This window comes from Hydra vulgaris, chromosome 09 (genome assembly GCF_038396675.1).
Source record: "Hydra vulgaris chromosome 09, alternate assembly HydraT2T_AEP".
NCBI lineage: Eukaryota > Metazoa > Cnidaria > Hydrozoa > Anthoathecata > Hydridae > Hydra > Hydra vulgaris.
This window is the reverse complement of record NC_088928.1, coordinates 40533775-40542748: the sequence shown is the minus strand read 5'-3', so window position 1 is coordinate 40542748 and position 8974 is coordinate 40533775.

Here is an 8974-nt window from a genome sequence, read left to right as displayed (position 1 = left end):
ATTTCTTTTTAGAACTTTACACTTATTACTCCCATATATAAATTATATACAATAAATTTGAGAATATTGCTTATTGGTTGTTATAACTAGCCCAGATGATTTGCAACACTCTTAAATTAAAAGCAATTGTAAGCAAGAGCAAATTTAGATATCCTTTGGTAATGTATAGTAATAAAAGATCACAAAGCACTGTAAGCTATTAGAAAAAATCTATAACCTGATGTCCACAAGTGTGTTTTGATATAGGAAACTGATTACCGAAAAGCAATAACTCTCAACTTACCACACCTTTATGAAAAACTAAGTGTTAAAAGGTAGAAACAAGAAAGATTGCAAACATGCAAGTTCATGTTGTTGTTTATTTCAATTTCAAAACTCAATACATTTTTGTTGATATATAACTTTTAACCTGAACAAAATACTCATTATTGCATTCTATAATTAATATAAAATGTGTATCCTTTAATAGCAACTGATGGTAAATAATATTAAATAAAGCAGCAAACTTTGATAAATTTTACATATTTATAATGCTAATAATTTATTTTACATTATATACTCTAGAAGAAAAAGAAAATATGTCTGCTCTAAAAAAATTAGAAAAAAATCTTAAATAAAATGTACTCCATATTTACAAATTTTATTTATAGTTTTATTATATAATTTTTAATATAACCAATAAAAACAAGTGTTCTTTTTTCAAATTTCAGTGAATATCTCTTGTTTATTAATATAAAAACAGAGTACGTTATGTTTTATTTTGATGTAATATTAACAATTTTTTTGAAAACTTGCTTCTTCAAATGTAAAAGCTAATTTTGATGAAGTTATTTTTATTACAAAAATTGCCATAATTCACCTTTATTTGGTTAAATTTTTTGAGTTTAATACTCAGTAAAGTTTTAATGCTCAGTGAAAAAACAAATATCACTTTTTTTGTTAAATTTTCCAATAGATTATTATCCAATTTATTATTCAAATTATTTCCGATAGATTATTATCCAATTTTCATCCTATATAATATATAAAGAAAAATATTGATGTACGCCTTATCAGCCTTCTTAAAATTTAGGTTGAATAGTAACTTCTTCAGGGTTCGTAGATTTATATGGAGCATGTAAGCTAGTTTGGCAAAACATCTGTAAAAATTTTCTTTTTCCAAAATTTTAAATGTTAAACTGTTTATAATTAACAAGTTGGTATAAAGATGCAGTAACGAGCTTAGAACAACCTCTACCTCAGCTTAAAATTTATACTTTGCATATTTTAAGTACTTTACCAGTAGTCTGGTGCAATTGCATATAAACTTTGTATCAAGCATGCTTTATAGAACACGGACATTATATTTGATAAGAAACACATTTAGAAATCTTGCAAAATTGCACACATGCAAATTCAAGTGAAATATTTCAAGAGTTTATACATACAAAACACATTTTATAATAGCAAAAATATTCATAGCATGACAACTTGTTTTGTTCTTTTTTTGATAATTTTCTTTTCTTTTTTTTATTACTCTTTTTTCATTAAAACGATTGATTTTAACCACTTAGTTTAGGTTTTTAAATCATTTTTTTTTTCAATTACTGCAATACAAAAAATGCCACAATCATTTGCCATAATCCACTTTTATTTATGCCATAATCCACTTTTATTTGGTTAACTTATTTGACTTCAATACTTTTTCTTGCTTTTAATGTCAGTGTTTATATGTAACTGTACAAAAACTACTGTTCTGAAAACAAACATAAATATCACTTCTTTTGTTAAATTTTCAAATATTTTATAACTTAATGCAGCCTGCCAAAATTTTTATAAATTTTAAAAAAGTTTTTAATGGTTTAACACGATGTTTTATTAAAGTTACTTAATAAAAAAATATATCAGCCTCCTCCAAACTATGGTTGAAACAAAGCATGAAAACAAAATCTCCTCAGAGCTCATATATTGACATGGAACATGTAAACTAGTTTTGCAATTAGTACAAATTTTCTTTTTTAAAAAACTCTAATTTTCAACTCTTTATAATAAACATGTAAATCAGTTTATAAATAAAGTTCTTCACCAGTAGTCACATAAAACTGCATATAAACTTTGTATGCAAAAGTGCTTCACTGTTAGTCTCGTACAACATACTTATATAAACTATGTATTTGAGAATGCTTTAAGGCCAAGAGCATATTTTATGAGAAACACATTTGTATATTTTTTCAAATTTAGTTCAACCCATTTTTTTTTTTTCGTTTCTTAAAATTAAACAATAGATAAAATCTTCATCACCAAGATAAACTTTATTGAAATTTTTACGAGTGAAAATTCTCTTGTACAAATAGATTTTGATACATTTTAAATACTTTGAAGAGTACTAAAATAAAATGAATTTCCTGTGTTGATAGTAACACATGACTTGTATTGATAAACTTAGTATATCATTACTTTAAAATTTATTTAAAAAATCTGTTTGTTTTGATTTTCATTATATTTTTCAACAAAATCGCACTTGCCTCTCTTTCAAAATCAGCGAATCAGATTGCTCATTTTTCTGGCTATTCTGAGCCTGTATAGGGTTTCAAAATATGCACCCCGTAATATATATCATACATGGCATAGCTTTTAAATACCGTGAAAGATAATACAAAATTTTTTAAATACCAATAAAATTTTCTTCAAATTTATATTTTAAAGAAAGAAAGAAAGAATGAAAAAATAAAGAAAGAAATAAAAAAAAAAATTTAATTTTTTTTATTTTATTCTTTTATTTCTTTCTTTTTTAAATTTCTTTTGTTATATGGAGAATAATTAAAAATAAAAACATAGATAACAAAAACGAAAAGACAAAAAGTGAATGCACACACTCTCATATAGATAAATGCCAAACAATTAGGGGTATTTTTTTACATAAGATTTTAAGAATTTATAGTAGGGAAGAACGGGGTGAGATGGGACAAAAAAATTTGCTTGCGTGCTGCGCTTTAAATTTTCCACAAAAACCATACAAATCGGTTTAAAACTATAGTCCAATGAATTGTCATGTTAAATTATTGCAAAACCCATTATTTAACCATCAAATTAAATTCAAGGGCTTGGTTTTTTAAAGTGACACTGTTTGTCCCATGTTACCCCATGTTGGGGTGAAATGGGACTAAAATAGAAACAAATAATTTTAAGCATTATTTTATTGTTTATGCTACTCCTTATAAAACATAACAATACACAAAATTTATTTATGTTTAACAAAAATAAAATACCATTCTAAATGCATTTGTAATTTTGTTCAACAGGTTGCTTGATGTTTAAATTGAGTCAAAATTACGTTGATGTCTGAGGGGTAACTTTTTTTTTTTTCTTATCTTGATCTTCTTTTTGTCTTTTACATTCTGATAAACTTTCAACTAGTTCATTTCTTGTTGGTGTGTCAGTCAATACCAGAGACCTAGAAGAATTTTCTTTTTGCACTTTTTCTCTTTGCCACCCTTTCACCCGCTTTTGGAAATGGCCTTATATCTTCTGCTGTCCAATGGTAGGCAGAAGTGCTGATTTGCTGTTTTTTTTCATTAATAACTTCAGATACAATACACAGCGATGCGATGATTGCTTGTTTGTTGGAATTGTCATTTGCTGGAATTGGTCGATCAGATACATAAGAACATAAAAAGTCGGCATCACTGAAAACATATGGATCGTACGGGAAAATGCCAGCTGCTTTAAAACCATTTTGAATGTTTTGGGAAGTAAAGGCTCTCGTATATGCTATTATTAAATTTTCAGAAATGTCATATATTGTCATAGGAGTATTTGGATGTGTCTTTTAACCATGAATCACATGCTGAATTGTAAAATTTCTTTAATGGCCCAACTACTGATCTGTCTAGTGGTTGGAGTTTGTGGCTGCAATGGGGTGGCAATGTCAAGAGCACAACATTGCTTTCCTTAGCTTTATCCATTAGTTCAATCGATATAAGAGTTTTGTAGTTGTCCATTATTAAAAGTAATGGATGATCCTTGCTAGGATGTCCATACTCCACAAAATAATCAAACCATTTCAAAAAAATTTCTGTATTTATCCATCCACTAGGATTAGCATCACCTTTTGTATCTGTTGGTGCACCTTTAAGCATATGACTACGAAAGTGGACACGAGGAAATATCAAAAACGGTGGAATAAAATTTCCAAGGGCATTAATGCAACCCACCATCGTAAATAGGGTTCCCCTTTCCCCTTTCAGAAGTTACCTGTCCTACTTGCTTTACTCCTTTACCAGCAAGAACTGTTTCATCAATATTGTAAATGCAATAAGCAGAAAAGTTATAGCGCTTCTGCACACTGTCAAGGTTTTTGAAGAAAATATCTACATTTGTGCGATTGAAACTAGTTGTTCGACTGAGGCTGGTAGCTTCTGGCGTACAAATAGATAATTTTGTACAATTTAAGATTAAATAAAACCGTTCAGTTCCTGCTGTTTCACTCTTTTTCCAGTTTTCTGGTGCATTTGGTGTATTTTAATGTCATTTTTAATTGCATATTGATATGCAAGTTGCTTTGTTTCCCTAACATCAAGTCCATAATGCATATTAGATGCTTGACGAAGATATATTGAAAGTTCATCTTCTTGTGTCTTATTAAAAATATATTTATGTTGTTCATTAAAGTATAGTTACTGTAAGAAGTTTCTTTATTAACCTTTATTTTCTGCTGTAAACTTGATTTTAAAATTGTATACTCTTGTGCAGCTGCTCGTAGTGAATAACTGCCAGATTTGACAGCCATCACAGCAGCTTTTATTGTATGAGCATCAGGCTTTAACCGACTTGTCACTCGTTTGTACTTTCTTGGCATCTGAAAAATTATTACTCATATTACTCACTCCATTATTTAAAAAAATTATGCTCTTTTTAATTGCATTAACCAAAATTCAGATTAGGCTATAAATTCTAAATTTATTTTAATGAAAATAAAATAGTATCACAACCCTATAAAACTTATAATGTGATTAAATTTAATAAGGCTAATAGTGAATAACTTTATTTAAACTGAATTTAAAATACAAAAATGATTGGCATGAAAACAATACTTACTGTGAAAGGTGTCTTCAGGACAAAGTAAAAAAGAAATCCAATATTATTATTACTATTTTCAATGATAAAAAACACTTTACTATAAAGTAAACATTGAAATCTTATCATAAACATAAACATAATTTTCTGCTCACTTGCTTTTTTACAAAAATATTGATTATAAAAGTTAAAGTACAGTAAATTAAAAAAATGATAAATGAACAGTGTCCCATTTCACCCCAATTCTCTTGTCCCAAGTCACCCCATCACTAGTAGGTGTGAGAAAACCTTTATTTTATATAGTTCTCGTAGTCATATGCTAATCATATTTCTTCAGTAGTTAAATAAAAAAATAGTGAATAATTAAAAACCATAAACATAAAAATATATGCAAACAACAGATAAATATTTAATATTAATGATGTCTTCAAAATCCAGGAAAATTGTTAGATTTTTACATATTCGCAAACAAACCGAAAAAAAAAATACTTCTGAAACTTAAAAAGCACAATAATATGAAGAAGCTATTGCAAACTTATAACATATATAAAAAAACTTTTGCTTTATTAAATTTTTCACTGAGATATTGCCAAGTCCCATCTCACCCCATGTCCCATCTCACCCCGTTCTCCCCTATAAACTTTTTTACGTTCTCAGTAATAAACAAATGATAAAATTAAATCGTGTAAAAGTTTAAAATTGATTTGGGTGTATATATGTAAAATTAATAAGTATATTCATACTTCAGGCCCGTAGGAACAAAAATTATATCGGGGAGGGAAGGGAGGAAGGAGGCAGTACTACCCCGAAATTTGCCTAAGCTTTGTTTTAATTTGGTTAAGCGAAGAGAGTGTTTTAAGATCATCATTTAAAAGCTTATTCCATAATTTAGGTCCTCCATTTGTAATTGAGTATTTAGTGGCTCAATAACAGATTTTGGATTGAATAAAATTATTTTTTGTGAATCTTGTGCTGTATATATGATTTATTCTTTTTAAATATTGAGTATAATAAAGATCGTATCGTTTTTTTTTTATCAAGTTTAAACATAAATATGAGAATTTTATAAAGATTTATTTTGAAAACATTTAGTATATTGAGTTTACTAAAAAGTATTTTTGTATGGGAGAGTCGACTTACATTTGTTATAATCCTAATAGCATGTTTTTGTTTACAGAGAAGTTTATTTATTTTTGTAACGTTGGTGCTGCACCCAGCAATATTTGCATAGTTTATTTGACAATGTATAAATGAAACATATATGTATTTCAAACAAGATTGATTTAATAACTGTTTAGATTTATACAGTATACCAATATTTTTCGAAATTTTATTCTCAATTACATTTGTATGTTCTCTCCAAACATGCCTTTAGAAGTTAATGATGTAACTGATAGATTTACAGCTTCCAAGAAGAGACTTTGCATTGTAGATTTTATATTATTTAAATTTAATTAATTAATCAAATTTTTTTTTTATTCGCCGAAGAAAAATTTTTATGGGTCTTTAAAACTTAAAAATTGTCTTATAATTCTTTCCCAGAGGAGAGGGATTAAAATGCAACTAACTATATAAGGAACCAAATCCCCATAGCATTCCACCGAAACTCTCAAATCCTCCCAATATTTATTTGTAATTTTTCAAATACCTACGTTGACCATTTTTGGTATCAACATCTCCCCCCCCCCCCACACACACACACAAAAATCATGGATTCGTCACTGTTAGGCGATGATACTTTACTTGAGACTTGTTTTGCTGGTGAAAAACAGAACGTTAATAAAGCTTTGCATAGTTTAATATGAAAACGGTGCTCCAGAGGGGTTTTATTAGGAAATTTATAAACATATATTCCTGTAGTATCTGCAGTGATATGTTTAATGAAGTGAATGTGGTTTAATAAGTGTTTATCATAACTGAAGAGTACACGGAAAAAAGGCAGTCACATTTAAAAAGTTTTGAGAAAGAATATATTAATCCTTTATAAAAATTTTCATATAAAGCATAGAAGTAAATTAGAAAAAATTATTTCTTGATTAATTTATCTGAAGTTTACATTTTTAATAAAATATTTGCAACTTTTATTAAAAAGTTTTTTTCTTAACTTTATACAAAGACTTTTATAAATGATTCATAAATACTTTCTTAAAACTTTTTAAATGCGACTATGCCGTTTTTTCTCGTGTACTCTTCAACTATGGTTTGCAACCTGGTCAATTTTGCATAAACGGCTCAGATAAATATGATACGGAATGCATAAAAATTACTTAAAAAAAGTCCAGTGATATTGTTAAAAAACGAAGAGGAAATCTCAGAGCAATAATAAAAGGGTTCATATGATAAAAATATTGCTGAAGAAGATGAAATATATGCTCCTGGAAATCTTTAGATCTTATAGCAATTGTATAAGTTTGTTTTTATTCTTTTAGTGAGTTTTTCTCAGATTCAAATTTTTTTTCACTTTGATCCGAAATAACTTAAAATCTTTTGTCAAATTTATTGAAATTTTCATTCTTTACATAAAATTTATGTTAGAACTAAAAAAATGTTGTTTTTTTTTACTTATTTTAGGGGAAAGTTACTCAAATTATTGTAATTGAACAAGTTTAAGCTATACTTTTGATTTATTAACTTTTTTTTAGTTCAGAACTTGCTTTGCACCCAGGTTCGTCCCGAAGTGGTCTTTCATGAGGGGGTGGGTGTATAATTTTTTTTTGCCAACTAGAGACACACACACAAAATCCCTCACTATACTTCAAAACATGTAAACTGAAATGCTAAATGTGCCAACTCCAATGTATATTTAACAGCTTTGGGGGAGGGAGAAGGGGAAACTCTCGTTCGGGACGGCCCTGTTTGTACCATTATTGATCAGTTTGCAAAGATTGATATGTCTTTTTGCAATCAAAAGTAGTGATGTACCGGAATTCTGGTAGGAGTATGTGTCCTTTATATCATTGGCTTTTGGCTGGAAATAAAACTTTTTTTTACTTTTTGACATGTGACACATGCTGTGTAAATAAATCATTATCCTACAGAGCAATGAAGAACTATGGGTAAATCTAGGTAAAAAATACTAATGTAATTTAATTGCAGAATAGTAGTACTGGAAATGCATTTTTATTTTTTACCTTTTATCTTCATTGCTCAGTAGGATGGTTTTTTGATTAATTTACGCAGCCTGTCACATGTTATAAAAAAAAAGTTTTGATTCCACCCAGAAGCGAACTGATCTAAAAGACACTAGTTATCAAATATTTATATAAAGTTCAAGACTTTTTAGAAAAAGCAGATGAATTTCCCTAACCATTTTTAACAATGGTTTTTATAAAATGTTTAGAATTATTATCTACTGAAATGGAAATGCTAATATTGTACATGCTTTGAATGACAAAACTTATGAAACTTAGCTATTATTTAAGTTATATATTAGTATGGATCTCATTATACATGTTTATATGAATCTTTATTAAGGATGACTAAGAGAAAAAGTTTCAGTAAAAATAAATGGGTAGGATCAATTAAAACATAATAATTTAATTGTAAATCGAGTAACTCTTCTCAATCAGAATTCCCTGACTATCTAAAGAAAAAAAAAATTTCCTATTTTTATCCAAAATTAACTAATTTTCCAGGTTCTCCCGGTACAGTGCGAACACTGAAAAAGTCTGCATTTAGGATATTTCCATAACTAATTCTAAGAATATTTTTATCTTAGTAACCCTAAAAACCCTCATAATTATAAAAAAATGTTGAGAAACAGTTTTTTCAGGTATGTACCACCTTAACGGAGAGTTGAGAATACAGACCCTGGCTTTTTGAAGTTATCGAAAATACGTACAAAAAGGATTGCGTTGAAACTATTTTGATTATGTTCATACGTAAGTCGATAACAATTACGCCTTTCGACCTGACTTAG